Raw genomic sequence first — 25462 nt, forward strand, 5'->3', positions numbered from 1 at the left:
TTTTTTAAGTCGTAGGTTAGGGCTATATAAACTGATGACTTCTTTGTATATGATATAAATTGAATGCAAGTTATTATCTTCAGAAACTTACAGCCTGGAGTTCGAGCATGGTTTTTGGATGGGCTGGCCACAGAATCTTCATGAAACTCAAGGAAGTAAAATCAGCTCTTAAGCAATGGAATCAAGTTGAATTCAGCAATTTGAATAAAAAATTAATTTCCATCAAAAACCAACTGCACACATTGGATCTCCTTCAAGAGAATCGTTTTTTATCTGAGGAGGAGTCTACCAACAGGAGGAAACTGAAATTTGACTTCTGGAAAATCTCACGGCTGATTGAGAGCATTTGGCTACAAAAATCAAGGCAGTTTTGGTTCAAGGATGGGGATAAAAACACTAAATACTTCCATATGGTGGCAAGCACTAGGCAGAGCAAAAATTCACTAGGAAACCTATTCATCAATGGAGAAAATGTAGAGGATTCGGAGCAGATAAAAAGTGGAGTCAAGTCTCATTTTCAAAATTTTTTCTTAGAAAAATGGCCTTCAAGACCCACATTCTCAAGATCTTTTGAGCAGTCTCTTTCAAGTATGAATGCAACCTTGTTAGGGCAACCATTTTCAGAAACTGAGATTTGGGATGCCATAAATCACTGTGACGGAAGTAAGGCTACAGGTCCAAATTCATCAAAAAAATGTTGGGTTTTCATCAAGGCCGATATTTGTCTCTTTCCCAACGAGTTTCATTAAAATAGTAGGATCAAAAAAGGTCTGAATTCTACCTTCTTAACCTTGATTCCAAAAATTCTGAATCCATCTTCTTTATCTAACTACAGACCCATCAGTTTGATAGGCTGTAGTTATAAGATTCTAGCAAAAATTTTATCAAGAAGATTGAAATCTGTCTTACCCAAATTGATAGATAAAACTCAATCAGCTTTTGTAAAAGGAAGGCAAATCTTAGATGGCATTCTCATAGCCAATGAAGTCGTTGATTTGTGGAAGCACAATTCTACAAGAGGGCTCCTTCTCAAATTGGATTTTTAGAAGGCTTTCGATAGTGTCAATTGGAACTTTCTCCTCCATTTGCTTCGCAAATTTGGTTTTGGTGATAAATGGATATAATGGATTAAAGAATGTGTTTCTTCTCCTCATATATCAGTATTGGTCAATGCCTCCCCTTCTCAAGAATTTTCTCCATAGAGAGGATTAAGACAAGGTGACCCTTTTTCCTCCTTTCTCTTTAATCTTGTGGTTGAAGGACTAAATATTCTCATCCAAAGGGCTAAATGCCTCAATCTTATCAAGGGTGTGGATATAGGTGGCTTAGGGCTAAACCTATCTCATCTGCAATTTGCAGATGATACCCTCATGTTTTGCAATCCAGACTGGGATGAGATAACAAACCTTAAAAGAATTCTTAGTTGCTTCGAGTTAATCTCTGGGTTGAAGATTAACTACCAGAAGTCTGTAATTTTTGGCGTCGGGATAAACAAGGTATTCATATCACAAGTAGCTAAATTTTTCAATTGCAAGATGAAAATTCTACCAATCAATTATCTAGGAATGCCTTTTGGGGCCAACCCAAAAAAAGTATCTATCTGGGAGCCTATTATAGACAAAGTGAAGAAAAGATTAGCATCATGGAAAAGGAGGTACCTTTCTCTCAGAGGTAGAATTACTTTGATCAGATCTGTACTATCTTCTCTCCCACTTTACTATATGTCCATTTTCAAAACCCCTTCCAAAGTGGTAAATTTAATTGATAAATATTAGAGATCTTTTTTATGGGGGGATAGTGATAACAAAAGGAAATTACATCTTCTCAACTGGGAGACGTCCTCTGTTAGCAAACATTTTGGTGGTTTGGTCTTCAGAAAGATTAAGGAAGCCAATGATACTCTTCTATGCAAATGGTGGTGGAGATTTGCCACTGAAAAAAGTTCACTGTGGAGGAAAGTTTTATGTGCCAAAAATAATGTAAATGGAGATTTTTGGTTCCCAAACGGCTCAAGCTTTAGACTCTCATCCACAATGTGGAAAAGTATTTCATCGATGGAAAGGTATGGCTCTAAAGCAATTGCATTACTTTTGGAAAATATTCAGTTCAAGCTAGGTGATGGTAAAATAATCAAATTTTGGTTTGATGCGTGGGTCTCTTGTACTCCCTTGTCCAACCTCTATCCAAGACTCTTCTCTTTAGCTTCAAATAAAGATTCTTGTGTTCACCAATACTTGCACTTGGCTGTGAATAATCAATCTCATTGGAATATCAATTACAGGAGAAGTCTGAGAGTTTGGGAAGATGAATTGCACCTTGAGTTGATCAGCAGATTGCCGCAACCAATCAGCTTTAGTAATAATTGCGAGGACACTTTGTTATGGGCTCCTATACCATCCGGTTCATTCATAGTTAAGTCTCTTTATGAGATCTTTGAAAATTCTCTTAGATTAACTCCCTTTCCTATTATGAAAATGTGGAAATCTTTAGCTCCTCCCAAAATCAAAACTTTTGGTTGGCTTGTTTGGTGGAATCGGATTGCCTCTTCGGATCTTCTTGCCCGAAGGTCCATTATTCCAGCGGTTAATCATTGTGCATTCTGTGGTTTGGATAATGAAAATGCATCTCACCTGCTCTTGCTTTGCAGTCATGCTTGGAAGGTTTGGTCTGAAATTATGTATTGGTGGGGCTCTCAGTGGGTCTCTCCTTACTCTTTACAAGACTTGCTTTTATGGTGGTATGGTCAAAAAACCAAAAATCTGGGTTCTCTCATCTGGGAAGCAATTTCATTAGCTGTGCTTTGGAGCCTATGGATTGCAAGAAATGACAAGATATTTAACTCTAAGGCTCCTAGTTGGGAAAATATTGTGGAAAGCATCAAAATCAAAGTGGCCTCTTGGGTGAAGTTTTCTAGTCATTTGCCTGAATTTGCTATCCATGATTTTCTATACTGTCTGGATGGGTTGAAGGGTCATAAATTGAAGGCTCTGGATGGTTGATGGGTTTTGTAGTTTTTATTATTTTTCTTTTATTTCAGTTTGGTTGTACTCTCTTCAACCTCTTGTATTGGTCTTGGCTTGCATATGATTGGGCTCAATTATAGGTGCCAACATAGTTGGGATGTATTCTTGAGCTATGATGCAATTTAGTCAAGTCCCTTCTTTCTTTTCTCATTATTAATAAAACCTTTTCTTTGCTGATAAAAAAAAAAAAAAATTCTCTAACTATGTATTTGAAACTCTATACAATGGTGCAACCTTGTTTATCCGTCAAAATGCGTTTCTTTTCCTGACCCTAACATTTTCCATGTTTTATTGGAATAGATGGTGCATTAAGTTGTCTCTTATGGATGTCAACTTTGTAATTTATATTGTTGTTATGCAATGCAACATTGTTCTGATTTTGTGTTTACTTTTGTTCATGATATTTTATATATATATTTGGTTAGTGGGGGTAAATTTATATGAATGGACTCATAGAGTCTGCAAATTTGAAAGGACAAACCTTTAATTTCATTCCTTTTTGAGCCAGTGGGGCTGTAGTGTCTTTACCTATGAAGCACGGACACGGACACGGACACGGGACACGGCAATTTCTAAAAATTGGGGACACGGACATGGCAGGGGACACGGTAAATTTTTTAATTTTTTTTATAAATATTTTTATTTTAATACATATTAATTATTTTATTTATTTATTATATTTTTTAAATAATGTGTTCCAATTAATTTTTTTATTTTATTTTCATACATGTGTTTATTTTTTTTATTTATTAATATATATAAGTATATATTATCTTATACTATGTTATATAATAACTATTATATAATAGTTATAATATATAATAATAATAGTTATTATATAATAGGGAGCTTTTTTGATAAATCCATTTTCTAAGAGCTTTATTCCATCCAACCCATATTCTTTTTGACTATTCCATTAGGTCCAATTTGACATAAGAAGACCAAAATAGCCTTTTCATCTACTTATGTTCCATTTAGTTCATATTATTTTCTTATGTTTCAATAAATCCTATGGGTGACACAATTATCAAAATACCCTTAATGTGAATGTTCACACTGTCAATATAAATGTTTATATCGTCAATGTGTAGGGGCCCGGCTCATGTCGATCCTCGTGGGTGCCGGGAAAAATTCGAGTCGGGTCGGGCCGGCCCACAAGCCAAAAAAATAGGCCCGACCCGGCCCGTTGATAATATGAATATTCACATTGACAAATTAACATTCACATTGATAGGAGGGTAAAATTGGCCTACGGCCCGTGGGCGACCTGAAACCAGCCCGTCGCCCGGGGCGGGCCCGGGCCGGCCCTTTCACAATATGAATATTCACATTGACATATTAACATTAACATTAACATTGACAAGAGTGTAAAATTGGCCCATGACCCGCGGCCCGCCTAACATTGACAAGAGTGTAAAATTGGCCCATGACCCGTGGACAGCCCGAAGCCCGGGCCTGGGCCCGGGTCGGGGCGGGCCGGCCCGTTGACAATGTAAATATTCACATTGACATGTTAACATTCACATTGATAGGAGTGTAAAATTAGCCCGCGGCCTGTGGCCGGCCCGAAACCCGCCTGCGGCTCGTGGGCTGCCCTGGGCGGGCCCGGCCCGACCCGTTGATAATGCAAATATTCACATTGACATGTTAACATTCACATTGATAAGAGTATAAAATTAGCCTGCGCCCCGTGGCTGCCCGAAACTAGCCCACGGCCCGTGGGCGGCCCGGGCGGGCCCGGCCCGGCCTGTTGACAATGTGAATATTTACATTGATAAGAGTGTAAAATTGACTCGCGTCCCATGGGCGGCCCGGGGCGAGCCCGGTCCGGCCCGCTGACAATGTGAATATTCACATTAACATATTAACAATCACATTGATAGGAGTGTAAAATTGGCCCATGGCCCGTGGGCAGCCCGAAGCCCACCCGCTGCCCAAGGCGGGCCCGCCTGGCTCGTTGACAATGTGAATATTCACATTGACATATTAACATTAACATTGATAAGAGTGTAAAATTAGCCCGTGACCCGTGGGCAGCCCGAAGCCCAGCCCCGGGCCGACGCGGGCCCGGTCCGTTGACAACATGAATATTCACATTGACATGTTAACATTCACATTGATAAGAGTGTAACATTAGCCCGTGCCCCGTGGCTGCCCGAAACACGCCCACGGCCCTTGGGCGGCCCGAGGCGAGCCCGGCCTGGCCTGTTGACAATGTGAATATTCACATTGACATGATAACATTCACATTGATAAGAGTGTAAAATTGACTCGCGTCCCATGGGCGGCCCGGGGTGGCCCGGGTTTGGGTCCGGGCCTACCCCGGGCCGCGGGTGAGCTTCGGGCAGCGGACAAGTTTTACACTCCTATCAATGTTAATGTTAACATGTCAATGTGAATATTCACATTGTCACGGGTCGGGCCAAGCCCACCTCGGACTGTGATCGGGCTTCGGGCCGTCCACGGGCTGCGGGCCAATTTTACACTCCTATCAATGTGAATGTTAACATGTCAATGTGAATATTCACATTGCCAACGGGGCGGGCCCGCCCTGGCCCGAGGTCGGGCTTCGGGCTGCCCACAGGTCACGGGCCAATTGTACACTCTTATCAATGTGAATGTTAACATGTCAATGTGAATATTCACATTGTCAAAAGGCCGGGCCGAGCCTGCCCCGGGCCACCCACGAGCCGTGGACAGGTTTCGGGCAGCCACGGGGAGCGGGCTAATTTTACACTCTTATCAATGTACATGTTAACATGTCAATGTGAATATTCACATTGTCACGGGTCGGGCCAAGCCCGCCTCGGGCTGCGGTCGGGCTGCGGTCGGGCTTCGGGTCGCCCACGGGTTGCGGGCCAATTTTACACTCTTATCAATGTGAATGTTAACATGTCAATATGAATATTCACATTGTCAACGAGCCGGGCCGGGCCCGCCCCGGGCCGCCGGCGGGCTTTTGGCCGTCCATGGGCCGCCGGCCAATTTTATACTCTTATCATTGTGAATGTTAACATGTCAATGTGAATATTCACATTGTCAACGGGCCGGACCGGGCCTGCCCCAGGCCGCCTATGGGCCGTGGACGGGTTTCGAGCCGCCACGGGACGGGGGCCAATTTTACACTCCTATTAATGTGAATGTTAACATGTCAATGTGAATATTCACATTGTTAGCGGGCCGGGCCAAGCCGGGTCGGGTCCGTCCTAGGCTGCTGTCTAGTTTTATACTCTTATCAATGTGAATGTTAACATGTCAATGTGAACATTCACATTGTCAACAGGCCGGGCCGGGCTCGCCCACATGTCAATCTTGAAAGCTTTATCATCACAAACTTCTCTGAAATGCTTGATTCGGGTTGGATTCGCATCTAACAACTCATAGCCTCACTGAAATAAAAATGCGAATAAAATTACAACTCAAAGGAGTTTTGTCAAACGGGATTGCCAAGAAATAAAACCTAACAATATCCAATTATCCTGGCTGCATGGTTTGCTGCCTTGTTTTTGTTGCAAGTGTCATAAGTTCCCTTTTATGGGTAGTTTGTTTCTGTAGTGAGGCCTTGATTGTTTTGGATGAATTGGAAGGCATTGTCCATGAGACCACTTGAACAACCTTGATCTTCGCCGCTAGTGTCGCAGTCAACAAGCTCTTGCTCAGATAAAGAGATTAATTTACCAGTTGTCAACTGGGTAATTCCTTCTGTGGCTGCGACGGCTCAAAAAGCCCAACAACATCCTATATGTGGTTAACAAATAAAGAGTTAGAAAACACTTGACCTCAATGTTTTTCTTATTATTTTCTTTTTTAAAAAAATTAATTTGTGAACCACACTGGCCTTGGTCCTTAATAGGTGTTACAGTGCCTTTCTTTCTTCACTACATGGTTAATAGGTGTTACAGCGCCTTTCTTTCTCCAATACATGGTGGTTGGGACTACGGTTACATTTTCATATTTAAAAGGGCGCGTTGTTGTAGAGCAAACATGAATCTTGAATCTATTCTGCAGTTTGAACTGTTTATTGGTAAGGTCAGTAAATTGAGTGACCCCAAGCTTGTAAGGCTTGTTTGTGGCTTTATTGAAAGATTTTATACATACTACATTGTCTTTGAATATATTGAATCGTTTATCCTCCTCTGCAATGTCCTTGTACACACATCCATAAAGAGCCATCCATTGCTTATGCCTCTCAAACATTGATGTCTCTTGGAGAGAGAGACGTGGCTTGAGAAACCACAGCTCCCAAAATGAATAGGAAAGCCAAGGAGAAGCATTGGAATTGATTTGTGGAAACCATTTTAATTTCCTTGGATGGTAAATTGAAAAAAGAGAAATTTCATACCCAACATTTAATTTCAGGGCCAGATATGTTTACTTGAGACTCAAGATTCATGCACTACACACTCTAAAAATTATGTGCACACTTCCACCTTTATCTAACTCATTTGAGAAGATGCCATGCCTCTACCCTTTTGCACAACTCAGTCGCACGATTTTAGACGGGCTATAGAGATTAACTTCTACAACTAAGCTTCCAGCCAGGGCACTAGTTAGGCACTTATCTAAGTAACATCACTTAGTTCAAAGTCATATTGACCACTATGCCATCACTAATGCTGATCAATGGCCGAAGAAAGGAAGAATCCGACAAATTAGATTATTGATCAGCTCATTGATCAGCTCATATGCGATTCAAACCAGTCAAAAATTTCCTCAGAATGCAGGCTAGTCATTTCATGATATGCAAAAGAAAGATTCAGTTCCTCTTGAATGTGATGGACTAAGTGTGTTGGAGCAATCTTCTGTGTAAATAAAATGAATTAAAATAATTCAAACAAAATAATTAAATAACATACCGAATTTATTTCGTCGAACCAAATAAAAATTACAAGACCAAGTCAAGTGTGTGACACTCTGTCCTTAAGACAGATTCGCCCCGCTACAGTACTTACGGTTGAGTGGCGTCTATCTCCCAGGATACAATGATCTTCACAAATTGTAGTAGTACTCCAAACAATTTGTTCAGCGAACCAAACCTATGTCCTAACTCTCTGAAATTTATTCCTAAATTATAAATGAAGATTAATGCACTAAAGAAATCTGGACAGCAAAGAGAGAAATTTCAGACTCCAAAATTACAGATTCAAGACTGCTGGAATCAGGCAATATATATAGGCAAAGACATTAGCCCCGAACAGGTACAATCTGAAAAAGCACTGTTTGACCGTTGCAAGACCAAATATTCAAACAATCCTGTCCGTTGCTTTATTTCAAAAAAATTTGAACAAAGTTCCGTTGGATGGAACAGATTTCAAACAATTGGAAATATATAATTATAAAACTATTTAAATAGTTTTATTAACCAACCCAATTAGAGAACAGTGTTTACTGACTGTTTTAAACTATTTGAATAGTTTAATTAATAAAGGAGAAGGTACAAATTTTAGATAATTAAAATTTAAATTTAGAATTAAATTAAATTTCCATAATTACAAACTTTAGGAAACCACTTAGGAATCCAAAATTTGAATTTATAATTAAATTAAATTCCCACAATAATTTTTATTGAAAAAATTCAAATGAATTTTATCTAAAAAATTACTGTTAGACTCGAAAAAACGACGTCAACTTCTCATTCACTCATAAATGGTTTTGACGTTCTGTCTTCACCTCTTCGGACCCACCCCAAACAACGTTTGGGGGCCCACTCTAATTTGGGCTAAAAAAATATGTCTATATTAAACCATTTTTCCAACAATCCCCCACATGAATAGAATTTGACGGAGAGAAAATGCAACAACATGATCTAATTACAGAGAGTACAGAAATTGGAAATATTCTGCAAAGGATAGGTAGCTTTTGGCTTTGAACCTTCCCTTGTGAGACACTATCGGATTTACTAGCTAACCAGTGAACATGATGTCTTGAACTGTTCAGCCGTTTGTGTAAACCAAGACAATAGAACTCACACAGTATATCTCCAGACACAGTTTAGTTCTCACTATTGTGTTCATTTTGGCCCTGAACAACCTGGTCTTTCATGAGTGCTCTAAAGACTCGTAGCCCTTCACAAATCTTATAGAACCGGCCCAGTTCACACTCACATAGGTGATTCTTATGAAAAGTATCCTGCCCTACTCCACTAGGTTTACCTAGATATAAGAATTATTAAAAGTATTATTTAACCTAAATCGCTGCAGACATCACTTATTTCATCATAGAAATGGGTAGGAGTTGGACTCCACAGTGATCCTTCTGAGTCAATCACAACTCGGTTGTCCCTTTAAACCTAGATCTTGGGATCTCCAGTCAACTAGGTTGGGTTGCCGTTGTGGTAACTCTTACTTAATAGGCTTTAATCCCATTCCCCTCGATGAATTCTCAACTAACTCTCTTGCTAACCCTTTGGTTAGTGGATCCACTATGTTGTCTTTAGACTTAACATATTCTATAGAAATAATTCCATTAGAGAGTAGTTGTCTCACGGTGTTATGTCGACGACGAATGTGTCGTGACTTACTGTTATACATATGACTCTGTGCTCTACCTATAGCTGATTGACTATCGCAACGTATGCATATAGCAGGCACCGGTTTTGGCCATATTGGAATATCTTCAAGGAAGTGGCGAAGCCATTCTGCCTCTTCCCCTGCTTTGTCTAAAGCTATGAATTCAGATTCCATAGTAGACCTAGCAATACAAGTCTGTTTGGAAGATTTCCAAGATACAGTCGCCCCACCAAGAGTAAAGACATACCCACTGGTGGACTTCGAGTCTCTAGTATCCGATATCCAATTTGCATCACAATATCCTTCAAGTACTGCTGGATATCTAGTATAGTTAAGCCCAATGTTACGAGTAAATCGGAGATATCTCAGAACCCTTATCATTGCTTTCCAGTGTTCTACTCCCGGATTACTCGTATATCTACTTAATTTACTTACTGCATAAGCTATATCTGGGCGGGTGCAGTTCATCAAGTACATTAAGCTCCCAATAATTTGGGCATACTCTAATTGAGAAATACTTTCTTGTACATTTTTAGAAAGATACAAATTAACATCTACAGGAGTTCTAGCAAGATGATCATCATCTTTGCTGAATTTGTCAAGTATTTTCTCAATGTAATGAGATTGTGACAAAGTATATCCTTCTGATGTTTTGGTAATTTTCATACCAAGAATTACATCAGCAATGCCCATGTCCGTCATGTCAAAATGTTTATTCAACATTTTCTTGGTAGTTTTAATCATATCATTATTACTACCTATGATGAGCATATCATCTACATAAAGACATACAATGACATAACCTCTATCTGTGTTTTTAATATAAACACATTTGTCACACTCATTAATTTTAAATTCATTTGACATCATCGCCTTGTCAAATTTCTCATGCCATTGCTTTGGCGCTTGTTTTAAACCATATAATGATTTAAGCAATTTACACACTTTCTTTTCTTTCCCTGGAACAAAAAACCCTTCTGGTTGTTCCATGTAAATTTCTTCATTTAACTCACCATTTAAGAAAGCGATTTTAACATCCATTTGATGAATTTCTAGATTGTATAGAGATGCAATGGCAATTAGCATTCTAATGGATGTGATTTTAGTAACCGGTGAGTATGTGTCAAAGTAATCTAGACCTTCTTTCTGTCTAAAACCTTTGACTACAAGTCTTGCCTTGTATTTATCTATTGATCCATCCGCTTTCAATTTTCTTTTGAAAATCCACTTGTACCAAGAGGTTTACAACCTGGTGGCAAGTCCACTAATTTCCAAGTGTGATTTTGCAAGATGGATTCAACTTCACTGTTGACAGCTTCTTTCCATAAAGGAGCTTCAGGACTGAACATAGCCTCTTTAAAAGTTAAAGGCTCATTTTCTAACAAATATGTTAGAAAATCTGGACCAAAAGATTTTGAGGTTCTAGCACGTTTACTATGCCTAAGTTCCTCTTTCTCATTTTGATCTAACTCTTGTTCTTGATCATGTTCTTAATCCTGACTAGTAATAGCATCAAAAGATCTTTTATTAGTACTAGTCTCTTGTCCAGTCTTCTTTGAAAATACATGTTCAAAGAAAGATACATTCCGAGATTCAATAATAGTATTTACATGCATTTCGGAATGTTCTGATTTATGAATCAAAAACCGATATGCACTACTATTCTTGGCATAACCAATGAAAATGCAATCAATGGTCTTAGGACCTATCCTAGTCTTTTTAGGACTAGAAATAGCCACTTTAGCCAAACACCCCCACACTTTTAAGTATTTGTAGGATGGTACTCTTCCATGCCACAATTCATAAGGTGTTTGATTTATTTTCTTTCGGGGTACTTTATTTAAAATATAATTAGCAGAAAATATTGCTTCTCCCCACAAGTTCTGAGGTAATCCAGAACTAATTAACATGGCATTCATCATTTCTTTTAAAGTCCTATTTTTTCTTTCAGCAATTTCATTTTGCTGAGGTGAGTAAGGAGCGGTGGTTTGATGAATTATTCCATATTCTTTACAAAACTCACCAAAAGGTGATTCATATTCACCACCTCTATCATTTCTAAGTTTCTTGATTTTCTTACCAAGTTAATTTTTAACTTCATTCTTATATTGAATGAAAGTTTCCAAAACTTCATCCTTAGTTCGAATTAAATAGACATAACTATATCTAGTATAGTCATCTATAAAAGTGATAAAATACTTTTTCCCACCTCTAGTTTGAATTGATTTAAAATCACAAATGTCACTATGAATTAATTCAAGTGGTTCCGTACTTCTTTCAATTGAATGAAAAGGAGTTTTAGATAATTTTGCCTCAACGCAAATTTCACATTTATGATTTGAATCAATGTTAAATTTAGGTAAACATTCCATATTAATTAATCTACGCAAAGATGCATAATTAACATGTCCTAGTCTACCATGCCATAAATTTGAAGACTCAAGCAAGTAAGAAGAAGATGTAGTATTATTAATAACTGAGGGTACAACAGTCATTACATTTAACTTGAAAAGGCCATCAGACATGTAACCTTTTCCTACATACATCCCATTCTTAGTAAGTACAAATTTATCACTCTCAAATACTAGCCTAAACCCATTCTTACTCAACAAAGATCCGAAAACAAGATTCTTGCGAATGTCCGGTACATGCAGCACATTGTTGAGAGTGAGTTCCTTTCCAGATGTCATCTTGAGTACAATCTTTCCTTGTCCTTCAACTTTGGAAGTTGAGGAGTTGCCCATAAAGAGTTGTTCACCATTATCCACTGTAGAATAAGATGTGAACATCTTTTTGTCGGCACAGATACGGCGAGTAGCACCAGTGTCCACCCACCATTCTTTAGGATTTCCGACAAGATTTGCCTCGGAAACAACTGCAGAAAGATTGATGTCATCGACACCATTGGAAATATTATCCACTTCGGTCATGTGGGCTTGAGCAGGCTTCTTGCTTGTTCTTCTTTTGTTTTTGCCTTTGCTACGACAATCTTTGGCTCGATGTCCCTCTTTGTCACAGATGTAACATTTGCCATTAAACTTGTACTTTTTATTATCCCCCTCTTTAGAGCCTTGTGATGAACTTTCTTCAGAAGACTTTCGTTTCTTGGTTTTTGAAACATGTTCCACCACATTTGCCTTAGACTCCATAGGAAGCTTATCAGCCTGCTTTTCAGAATTGCGGTTGTCCTCCTCAATCCTCAAACGCACAATTAACTCGTCCATAGAAATTTCTTTGCGCTTGTGTTTGAGGTAGTTCTTGAATTCCTTCCAGCCTTTTGGTAATTTTTCAATTAAGGCTGCAACTTGAAAGGATTCACTGAGAGACATACATTCTGCGTGAATGTCATGCAGAATGAGTTGGAAATCTTGAGCTTGGCTGATCACAGTTTTTGAATCAACCATTACAAAATCTAAGAATCTACCAACCACAAATTTCTTTGAGCCGGCATCTTCCGTTTTGTACTTTTTCTCCAACGATTCCCAAAGTTCCTTTGCAGTCTTGATTGGACTGTAGACGTTGTATAATGTGTTGTCAAGTCCATTCCAGACGTAATTCCGGCAAAGGAAATCGGCATGTTTCCAGGCATCAACCGCAGTAACCACTTGCCGGTCGGTTTCATCCTCTTTCAGGATAGGAGCATCTTCACGGAGGAAACGAGCCAGGTTCAGAGTTGTAAGACAGAACAACATTTTCTGTTGCCATCTTTTAAAGTCAGTTCCTAAGAACTTCTCTAGCTTTTCACCGTGATTTACCGATACTGTTACAACAGGAGAGGGGGTTGGCGTCATTGCAGCCACCACAGTAGTACTTGTTTGGGCATTTGTTTCAGTAGCCATCAATTCTAATATATAAAACAAAATTATAATTAGAATTTACACTACACAGAAAATTAAACCAAATTCACAGAATTAAATTCTGTAAAAATAAAAGAAACAAGAATGTAACTTTTATTTTCCAATTAATTTGAAAATAAAATAAAATTTTATTTAGACAAATTAATTCCACACAGAAAATTAAATTCTGTAAAATAAAAGAAATAAAAACTATAACTTTTATTTTTCAATTAATTTAGAAATAAAATAAAATTTTATTTAACCAAATTAATTTCACACAAGAAATTAAATTCTGTAAAATAAAAAAAATAAAAACTATAACTTTTATTTTTTCAATTAATTTGGAAATAAAATAAAATTTTATTTAACCAAATTAATTCCACATAGAAAATTAATTTCAGTAACACTTCAATAATTAAAATACTGAAAACCGAATTTTAATTAATGAAAACTCAAAAAATAATTTCTAAAACCGAAAATTAATTTCTGAAAAAATTCCACAAAAATATATTCTGAATTGTTAATGACACCAGTATCGTATTACTAGTTGTTGTCAAAGAAAAGAGACAGTATATTACTACTATCTGTCAAATAGCATATAATCACTATTTGTTTTTCCAACTAGAATATTATTTTGTAAATCCACAGAAAATAATTTTCTTCCGAAATTATTTACGAAGAATGAAAAAGGGAAACAAACGAAAAATTCTGTAAACAGAATAATTCGAATCTGTCTTAAGATTGTTGGAGTAATCTTTTGTGTAAATAAAATGAATTGAAATAATTCAAACAAAATAATTAAATAACATACCGAATTTATTTCGTCGAACCAAATAAAAATTACAAGACCAAGTCAAGTGTGTGACATTCTGTCCTTAAGACAGATTCCCCCCGCTACGGTACTTACGGTTGAGTGGCGTCTATCTCCCAGGATACAATGATCTTCACAAATTGTAATAGTACTCCAAACAATTTGTTCGGCGAACCAAACCTATGTTCTAACTCTCTAAAATTTATTCCTAAATTATAAATGAAGATTAATGCACTAAAGAAATCTGGACAGCAAAGAGAGAAATTTCAGACTCCAAAATTACAGATTCAAGACTGCTGGAATCAGGCAATATATATAGGCAAAGACATTAGCCCCGAACAGGTACAATCTGAAAAAGCACTGTTTGACCGTTGCAAGACCAAATATTCAAACAATCCTGTCCGTTGCTTTATTTCAAAAAAATTTGAACAAAGTTCCGTTGGATGGAACAGATTTCAAACAATTGGAAATATATAATTATAAAACTATTTAAATAGTTTTATTAACCAACCCAATTAGAGAACAGTGTTTACTAACTGTTTTAAACTATTTGAATAGTTTAATTAATAAAGCAGAAGGTACAAATTTTAGATAATTAAAATTTGAATTTAGAATTAAATTAAATTACCATAATTACAAACTTTAGGAAACCACTTAGGAATTCAAAATTTGAATTTATAATTAAATTAAATTCCCACAATAATTTTTATTGAAAAAATTCAAATGAATTTTATCTAAAAAATTACTGTTAGACTCGAAAAAACGACGTCAACTTCCCATTCACTCATAAATGGTTTTGACGTTCTGTCTTTACCTCTTCGGACCCACACCCCAAACAACGTTTGGGGGCCCACTCTAATTTGGACTCAAAAATATGTCTATATTAAACCATTTTTCCAACAAAGTGCACATCTGGCGGAATAATTTTACTCTCCCTGAGAGCAGCTTTCAAACATATTGCTTGCCCATCAGCTCTCATATAACCATTCTTGTCAATAAAGCCCTTGTCCCGGAATAGATCAAATAATTTCATTGAAATAGTCTTATCAAGACCTGGGATCCTGTCAGCTAAGAAATTTGGTGACAACGGGAACTCCATGCATTTAACCTCTGCAACATCAATGCCTTCTTCCTTCAAAAACCTAAGATTTGCATCTATCTTCTGCTTCCTAGCTTCATCTTTGGGCATGTGCACAAATAGTGTAGGTGGGTAGTCCTTTGTGATATCCATTTGATGAAATAAGCCTGCTGAGATCATTACTGTAATGCTACTAAATCTCATATCAGTGGCAAGCATTGAAACGAAGTACCCACCAGAGGAGGCCGCCAAAGCCACAAGTGGAAGTTTTTCAAGCTTGTATTTCTCAACCCACCACTCGATAATTCCTTTTACAATCATTCTTTCCTCCTCAACTGACCAGCGTGTTCCCGCACTCGAAATGGTAAGGACTGCAAACTTGTGAGCAAGAGTGTGAAGGACAATTAGCCTTTCTTCAGGCAAACCAATACAGTTTGGGCATTTAGAAGATTTGTCCCAAAAATTAATAGCTCGCACTACATCCATGAGCTAAAAACAGAACTGCCTTCGGTGAATCGGGTATTTGCCATATAACATCTGTTCCATTCCTGAACTCCACATTCGGGTTAAATTGAACCAATGATTCAAAACTATTCCACTTTTGCTTTACTAGCCCAACTGAAGTATTGGGTTTCTCCCCATCATTTCGAAACGAAAGTATCAAAGCCACGAGAAACAGAATCAAAACTGTAAACAATACAGGCACTCGAAAACCCCCAGTACCGTTCATTGACCTTGATAATTTGTTTCCACGCCTAAACATTGCTGAACATTTGTAAAAATATATATATATTATATTTCTTCCCAAATCACTTTTCATGAAGCTGATAAAAGTTACAAATTCCATCAAGAAAACCATGAACATGAAAAGCATTTGATTAGAGTTGAATTTATCCACCATTTGATTACTCAATCCAGTTAAGAGATCAAAGAAAATCATCCCGTCATCATTATCAACTACACAAGGAAAAAAACATATATACATTTATATATTTATATAGATGTGTGTGCATAAATATAGATGAATGATTGTATCTCTGTGTGTACAAATTGGTTAGGAATCCAGAGAAAATACCTGAGCAAATTGATCAGAAAGAGATAGTTACGAAAACCCTAAATCCAGATCAGGTAGTAGTTTTCGGTGTTCTTATTCGATTTTCCGAAGTTATTTCGCCTTACACACGCAGACGATTACGTGGATTCCACGTGACGACATTAATCTCTTTATACATTTTGACAGAAAATAGACTATTAAGAGAAATTTATTAAAAAGTCTTTTTGTTTTTTACGTGTTTTTTTTGGCATGTATTAAAAAAAATATTATATATATATATATATATATGGGAGCTTTTTTAATAAGTCCATTCTCTAAGAATCCTATTCCATAAACCCCATAGTGTTTTCTATTATTCCATCAGGTCCTATTATATATTAGAAGACCAAAACACCCTTCTCCTCTTCCCCTCTCTTTTTGAATCAAATAACTGTCCATCTTTCCCTCTCTTTTTTGCAGAAAATCACACACAATATCTCTACCCTTCCGAAAACCCAAAATCGTATTCCATATCTTCTCACCCATACGCATCTCATTGTTCCATCGTCGCAACGTCTCATCGTCGGCTTTGTCATACCTCTGCCATCTGTCTACGGAAACGTGGAAATCACCATTGGTGAACATCCTGAAGTTCCATCTTCGTCAAAATCACCATCGATGACCATCTGTGACAACCCAACCATCAATATGGAAAAAGAGTAAGTAATCTCACCAATCTTGTATGTAAACCCTAAATCTCTTGTTCAAATTACACCATTGTGAACTTCCAATATCCCCTGTTTCTATTCATACAATGTGTGGAACTTCATATTTTTACTGTTCATGCCCTAATTGTTAATGTGAACCCCTCAATCCCAATCTCCAAGTATATGGTTTTGTTCACAGTAGCAATTACATTGTGTTGTCAAAAGCTGTGAACATTTACATGGGAATGAAAAATGTTGGGCCAAGCCAATTATTTCAGATGTTGTTGTGGTTGTATGTTTTAATCATGTGAATCTCCTATACCCATTTCGTCAATATGAACTTCTACAGTAGTGAGCTTCATAGTATATGATCTTATTCATTCAATGTGTGAACTTCATATTATATCTGTTATTGCAAACATAGATGATGTAAACATTCACATTACTGTTCATTACTGGATAAACTTACATTAGTAGACACTGATGTGAACATTCACATCAGTGTATAATGATGTGAATGTTCACATTACTGTCACTGTTGATATTGTTGATTGTTGATGTCCATAGAACCCCCAATCTTCACTCAACAATGTGATGGAATATGATGTAGACATTCACATTGTGACATCAATGTCAGACTTGATTGTGTTGTTAGGTGTTGTTTGGTGCTATTGGTTCCACCCTTTGTTTTTCAGCCAATTATAACATAATGTGATCACCAATGTAAACATTTACATTGCCCTATAACTGTTGTTGTTTTCGGAATTGATTTTGCAAACATAGATGATGTGAATATTCACATTACTGTTCATTACTGGATAAACTTACATTAGTAGACACTGATGTGAACATTCACATCAGTGTATAATGATGTGAATGTTCACATTACTGCCACTTTTGATATTGTTGATTGTTGATGTCCATAGAACTCCCAATCTTCACTCAAAATGTGATGGAATATGATGTAAACATTCATGTTGTGACATCAATGTCAGACTTGTTGGTGTTGTTGGGTGTTGTTGGGTGCTGTTGGTTCCACTCTTTGTTTTTCGGCCAATTATAACATAATGTGATCACCCATATAAACATTTACATTGCCTTATAACTGTTGTTGTTTTCGGAATTGATTTTGCAAACATAGATGATGTGAACACTCACATTACTGTTCATTACTGGATAAACTTACATTAGTAGACACTGATGTGAACATTCACATCAGTGTATAATGATGTGAATGTTCACATTACTGCCACTTTTGATATTGTTGATTGTTGATGTCCATAGAACTCCCAATCTTCACTCAACAATGTGATGGAATATGATGTAAACATTCACGTTGTGACATCAATGTCAGACTTGTTGGTGTTGTTAGGTGTTGTTTGGTGCTATTGGTTCCACCCTTTGTTTTTCAGCCAATTATAATATAATGTGATCACCCATGTAAACATTTACATTGCCCTATAACTGTTGTTGTTTTCGGAATTGATTTTGCAAACATAGATGATGTGAACATTCACATTACGGTTCATTACTAGATAAACTTACATTAGTGGACACTGATGTAAACATTTACATCAGTGTATAATGATGTGAATGTTCAAATTACTGTCACTTTTGATATTGTTGATTGTTGATGTCCATAGAACCCTCAATTTTCACTCAACAATGTGATGGAATATGATGTAAACATTCGCATTGTGACATCAATGTCACACTTGTTGGTGTTGTTGGGTGTTGTTTGGTGCTGTTGGTTCCACCCTTTGTTTTTCAGCCAATTATAACATAATGTGATCATCAATGTAAACATTTACACTGCCCTATAACTGTTATTGTTTTCGAAATTGATTTTGTAAACATAGATGATGTGGACATTCACATTACTGTTCATTACCGGATAAACTTACATTAGTAGACACTGATGTGAACATTCACATCAGTGTATAATGATGTGAATGTTCACATTACTGTCACTGTTGATATTGTTGATTGTTGATGTCCATAGAACCCACAATCTTCACTCAACAATGTGATGGAATATGATGTAAACATTCACATTGTGACATCAATGTCAAACTTGTTGGTGTTGTTGGGTATTGTTTGGTGCTGTTGGTTCCATCCTTTGTTTTTCAGCCAATTATAACATAATGTGATCACCCACGTAAACATTTACATTGCCTTATAACTGTTGTTGTTTTCGGAATTGATTTTGCAAACATAGACGATGTGAACATTCACATTATTGTTCATTACTGGATAAACTTATATTAGTAGACACTGATGTGAACATTTACATCAGTGTATAATGATGTGAATGTTCACATTACTGGGTTCTGATGATGGAAGGTTCTAAGGTAATTTTTTAAACTCTACCAATTTACAAATTTTGAGTCTCATGCACTGGTGAGGTTCTTTACATGGTCATTGTACTTGATTCTTCCTGCATGGTTGGAGCTTGTTTGACCATTTACTTTCAAACTAACTTGAATCGTCTTCATATAAAGATCACTGCTCCCTTATAATGTTAATATTGTGCTCACATCTTCTGTTTAATATTAACATCTTCAATATGTTATTTCAGTTGCTATTTGTCATTTCAACTATGTATGTAGCAATACTCACACACATAGAAAAGGCTGTCGCATTTTTTGCCTTCCTCTTGTTGTTGTTGTTGTTGTTTTTTTTTTTTCCTTCTTTGCAAAAAATGGTTTCTGGGTTTTTCAAATTATATTGTATTATAGTTTTGTGTTTTTCTAATATCATTGCTTCATTGAGCATCCTTGAGTCAGTTATAAATGCATATTTATTTGATTGATGACTTGATAGTTGGTTTTTTGCGGAGTTTTATTAAGTTCGTGCCCTTGTAAAATTTCATTTGTTGATTGCAGTATGCTGAGCGTTTACCATGGGTTAGAAAGGGTAATCTAGACAGTTTTAGAAATCTTACTTTTAATTTCTGCATAACAGTCTACAGTGATGATCAGTTGTAAGATGCCTGCGGATGAGTTAAAAATTGTGAAGGACTATGAAAATTTACTTGCCGAGTCAATATTCTTTCTTGCTTTAAATCAGAGGTTTTTTTTAAAATATCTCGCAGAAAGGATTCTGCATATTTTTCATGCTCTCCTGCTGCTGATGTCGTAGCTCGTCCAGTGAAAGCCTATATAATGACTTCATTTTGTAAAGAGAAAGGGACTATTATTGAGGCCCTAAAATCAATTCTTACTGAGGTGTGTTTTTAATATTGATGTAGGGATCTACTTGCTTTTCCTTTGTTTTATTAATGCCCTGCATTTCAGGTTGCTAGGGTTCCGCTGCATGGATTTTCTGAATGTGAAATTTCTGTTGCTCGAACTTTGCTAATGTCAGAGATTGAATCTGCCTATTTGGAACGTGATCAAATGCAAGTATACTGCCATTTATGGAGTTGCTGTGTTGTGAAGTTCTCTGAAGCAATTTGAGATAATGGAGTTGGTGTATGCTGTGCTGTGAAATTATATATATATATATATATGAAATGGGTATCCTTTTTCTATGTAATACATATCAACAAATAGACATAAGGGTATAATAGTCCAACAAATAATATAAATTAGGAAAAAAAGGACCTCATGGAATAAAAGTATAAATATATGGGACTAATTAGGTTATAATTTTCCTTGGTGGACTTATTGGGTTAAAACACTTCTAAATGGGATTTATCAATAAAAAACCCATATATTTATTTGGATTATATCAATTAATATCTATCAACCTCTTATCAACATCTCTTCTCTATTTTTCTATTCACTTTTTCTACTTTTCTATACATCTTTTTACAAAAAGTCAAAACGTGCACTTATTTAAAACATTTCAAACCGCCCTTAAGTGTTTGTATTTCAATTAGTCCATAAGATATTTTTATATTCTAATAAGTCCTATTATTTGAACATTTGATCTATCAAATCATAATTCTCATATTTAAGGTATTTTATTGACATTTTTATCCTTACAAATATTTTTTGAACGGTTAGCAATTTGGTGATGTGAATATTCATATTTTCCAATGTAAATATTTACATTGATGTGTGAATGTTCACATTGACATGTTAACATCCACGTTGATGGTGTGAACATTTACATCACAGAACATTCACACTGTAAATGTGAATATTATTAGAGGTATTTTGGTAACTATGTCACGTATAATAATAATTATGTTACCTATAAGACTTACTAGAATATAAGAAAATAACGTAAACTAAATGAAATATAAATATGTGAAAAGGGATTTTGCCCCCAACATTAATCTCTTTATACATTTTGATAGAAAATATATTATAATATAAAAAAAAAATGAGTTAATTACTTAAAAGTTGTATTTATAAATATTATGGTAGTTTAAGTTCTATTTAAAAAATTTTAAACGACTAAGTCCTATTTAATAAAACTGAGAATATTATAAGTTTTTCTCAAATTTTAAAATTAAGAATATTATCAATTTTGTATAGTAATATTCCGAATAATTATCTCACTAACTGATAAAAAAACAGAATATGAGATTAAATGTTTTTACCCTTCTACTTGTTGGTTTAATTTAATTATCTAATAAAACCAAAAACATTATCAATTTTTTCCAGCTTTAAAACTGAGAATAGTATCAATTTTTTCATTTTTAAATTTATTTATTTTATTTTATTTTATTTATTTATTTTTCCCCCTTCAATTTTGCACATCAAATCATTATGTTCTTTTAAAAACACAATTTTCAATTTTGCACAAAAAAATAATTTAATTTTTTTAAAAAAAAATAAATTTTTTTTTGCACATATTTTTCTAAAATTTTTTTTTTTAATTTGAAAGCTGATATTTTAAATTTTAAAATTTTGAAATCAAAATAAATGTTAAATTATCATATTTCTTTATAGATAATCATAAATGATGAATAATTATTGTTTGAAAGATAATTCTGACTATTAAAAATTTAGTAGAACCTAAAGGTTCAAAAAATCTTAGTTAGAACTTAATGGAGTATAAGTTCATAAATTAGGATTTGTGTGTAAATTTCCTAAAAAAATTTCAATCATATGACTAATGAATTACGAATAAAAATGAATTCAGGTGTTATATATAAATTAAAATTTTAAAAAAAATCAGTATTATTTTTATATTTGTTTTAAAACTTGAAAGGAGGTAAGTCTAGTTTATTTATTTATTTTATGGTATGGAAGAATTAATTTTGAATATTGTTCTCTAGTTAAAAATAAAATAAAATAAAATAACCCTCCATTTTTGGATGGGGTGATGATATAAAAGAGAAATTTTTTAATGATGTGACTTAATATTAATATTAATATTTTGTTTTAAAATAAAATATTTATAAATATAATTTATATTTATAAAAATATCATTGTCACATAATTTTTATGATATTTTTTTGTATCAATTTTTACATATGGATAGAAAATTCCTTTTGGGGGTTAAGTTTGTAGATTATTCTCAACCTTCTATCGTCCCCTCGCTGTGTCATGCTACTGGAAAATTATTGGGGAAATAACAACGTAGTGTAGTTTAGAAAAAAATATTTACAATCAATGATAAAGTTTATAAATTTTAATAATTAAAATGTTATACTTTTTCATGATTCTATATTTTTTTTATTGTTACCACTAAATTTTAATTTTTCCAAAATTATTTTATAATCTTGTGAGAAGTCCATGTGACACCCTAACTTAATTTTTATTAGTAAATATGATGGGATCTAGTATTTTTTTTTTTTTTTGATTCACGAGCGACAATATGATAAATGTCATATGTTAACGGATGTAAAGTATTATTTCAAAAAGGGTTGGACTTTTCTCTAGTTCGATTACGAACTAGAGTATATTGTTGGAGCCATGAGAGTCTATCACGGGTCTCGTTTCAATAATCCGAACCATTCAATGTGTAGAGCTTGTCGAATACTATATGCCTGTAAAATATCACGTTGATCGAATATCGATAGCTATCTCATCGGAACGGATTTCTGTCAACCGTTTATTTTTTCATCGTTCATTTTTTTTATTATACAAAACTGATCTGATCATGTAGCTATTGATATTCGATCAACGTGATTTTTGAAATTATATAATACTTGACGAGTTTTACATATTGAGCGGTTCAGATTATCGAAACAAAATCTGTAATAAATCCCCACAGCCCCAATAATATCTTCCAATCTGTGATTTGAGAGAAGTCAGCCCCTTTCAAAAGGGATATCAAATAATCATTCTATTTTAAGAGGGAAAGCATTGCATGGTAGAGAATCCCAAAATTTAGTTCCATAAAATTTAAGTGGCACCTATGAATTGCTAATACAATCCCCAAACAAGTATAGTATTTACTAACCAGTGAGGGTGGTGGCCTAGTGGAGAAAGTATCCTTCTCCACAGGCATGACCCATGTTCGACTCTTGGGAGGAGCGAAATGTTAGTCCTTCCAGTGGATCATTTTGATGACCTCGCTCTGTACTCCGATCGAAACTTGGGCTCGTCTGTGGCGTATGGTTGAGCTCCGCTGGTCTCCGATCGAAACGTGGGCTCGTCTGTGGCGTATGGTTGAGCTCCGCTGGTGCTTCGGTGGTGGGTCCCTTCCTATGGGTTAGGTTAAATCAAGCTGGCAACCAGCTAACGAAGGTCCTCAACTTAGCCGACAAGCCAACGTTGCATGTTGGGTCTTTGATAGCATCTCGAAGTGTGGTTAGGCACCTTGATGACATAAACCTAAGTTGGGCAAGCACCTTGCTTAAGGTAAGCTTGGCGCTATCAAGCGACTTATGTCGTGCTTGGTGCACTGGAGGCGTCAGGCTTACTTGTGGCATCCGGGTGAAGACGGAGCTTCCATGTGAAGTTGTTTTGCTTGACAAAGCATTGGGCCCTAATGTTCAAACGGGTGAGACCATCAACACTCGATTTGTCAATGAGTTATGGCGGGCTTAAACTTGGTGGAGTTTGAGCGCCACACGGGCGAAAATTGATCCGCTACGCCTCTAAAGGAGTCGGCCCGTGACAGTTTTCGGTGGTAGGTCCCTTCCTATGGGTTAGGTTAGATCAAGCTGGTAACCAGCTCCCCCAGAGCCTGGGCCCTCAGATGTCATGATGATACCTCAGAGCATTCTTTTTTTCTCGTTAAAAAAAAAGTATAGTATTAACTAGCATACACACGAGGTTAAATAATAATGGATAAATTAATTTTTTAATAAATTAAAAATAATTTTTAAAAATAGATAAGTAAATTTTAACTATTTTAATGAAGTGGTTATTTGAAATTAACATTTTAAATGGATTTTGACTATTTTAAGAGATAAGAAAAGTTATTCTGTTTGAAATAATTTTTTTAATTGTACGAGAAACGTGAAACAATTCATAAAGAAAATTTGTGAGCTTGGCTAAGAATATGAAATTAATCTCATTGCATGACTTGAATCAATAAAATCTTAAAGTCAATTTAAAAAATCATGTTTGTTTTTAAATTAAATAATTTGAAAAATATTAGTATATCTTGATTATATTTTCTTATCTTTATCTTATAAGGCTACTAGCCTATGCTCGTGCCTAAGTAATATTAGGATTATAATATAATTATAATGCCAATACTATTTAAATTTATTTTTTAATTTGATAAAATCACAAATTTATTATAAAATTTTGGAGTTCTAACAAAACTTCTCATGAAAACTCGCTTTTACTTATATAATATATAGCTAGATAGATAGATGTGCCTAACATACATACAATTTCCATGGGCATACATACAATACTGTTTTTACTTAAATAATTATATAGAAATAGTATGTATGCCCGTAATGTCCTAGTGTATTAAGGCATAAATACATTGTATAGAACTATGTGTAAAATATATTGAACAAAAAGGAGAAAATAAAAAATAAAAAAAACAAAGAGAAAAATAAAAATGGGAGAAAATAAAAAAATAAAATAAAATAAAGAGGAATGCGGGATCATGGAAGGAGGGGTGTGAGAAAATGAAAAAGTAAGAGAGAGAAAAGCAGGAAAGTAAAAAATGTATATGTAGAACATTTTTTGAAAAATATATCTCACCCATTGTTTTATAATTTGAACAGATCTGAGCCATCTAAATGTCCTAACAGGACAAAATTATGTTGAAGATTCATACGAGGTCTAAATTTATGAAGTCTATTAGGTATTCAATATATTAAAAAATAATAATTAATTGTTCAAATTCATTTAATTTGTGGACTAAAAAATTCATTAATACAGTCTCTACTACACACAGCAAAATCTGGCTCCTAATAATTCTGGGATCACAGAGTTTTCAATATAATATGAATAAAAATAAGTGAACAAAAAGAAGAAAATAAAAAAAAAATAAACAAATAGAGAGAAAAATAAAAATGGGAGAAAATAAAAAAAAATAAAAATAAAAGAGAGAGAAAGGTGGGATCATGAGATCATAGAAGGATGGGTGGGAAA

At 35.2% G+C, this 25462-nt stretch overlaps 1 protein-coding gene and 1 pseudogene across 5 annotated transcripts in view; both read right to left on the reverse strand.

The window, feature by feature from the left end:
• The window catches only part of LOC114265576 (uncharacterized), a 130738-nt gene extending 114279 nt beyond the window's left edge, over positions 1-16459 (reverse strand). For all 5 annotated transcript variants that reach the window (XR_014338217.1, XR_014338218.1, XR_014338216.1 and 2 more), the window contains exon 1: positions 16447-16459. The gene's annotated coding sequence lies outside the window, so the exon portion shown is untranslated. The remainder of the gene's footprint in view (positions 1-16446) is intronic.
• On the reverse strand, positions 7700-16354 carry LOC114282003 (uncharacterized; annotated as a pseudogene).
• Positions 16460-25462: the final 9003 nt, after the last annotated feature.

This window comes from Camellia sinensis, chromosome 8, assembly GCF_055761805.1.
Source record: "Camellia sinensis isolate YWXY chromosome 8, ASM5576180v1, whole genome shotgun sequence".
NCBI classification, from domain to species: domain Eukaryota; kingdom Viridiplantae; phylum Streptophyta; class Magnoliopsida; order Ericales; family Theaceae; genus Camellia; species Camellia sinensis.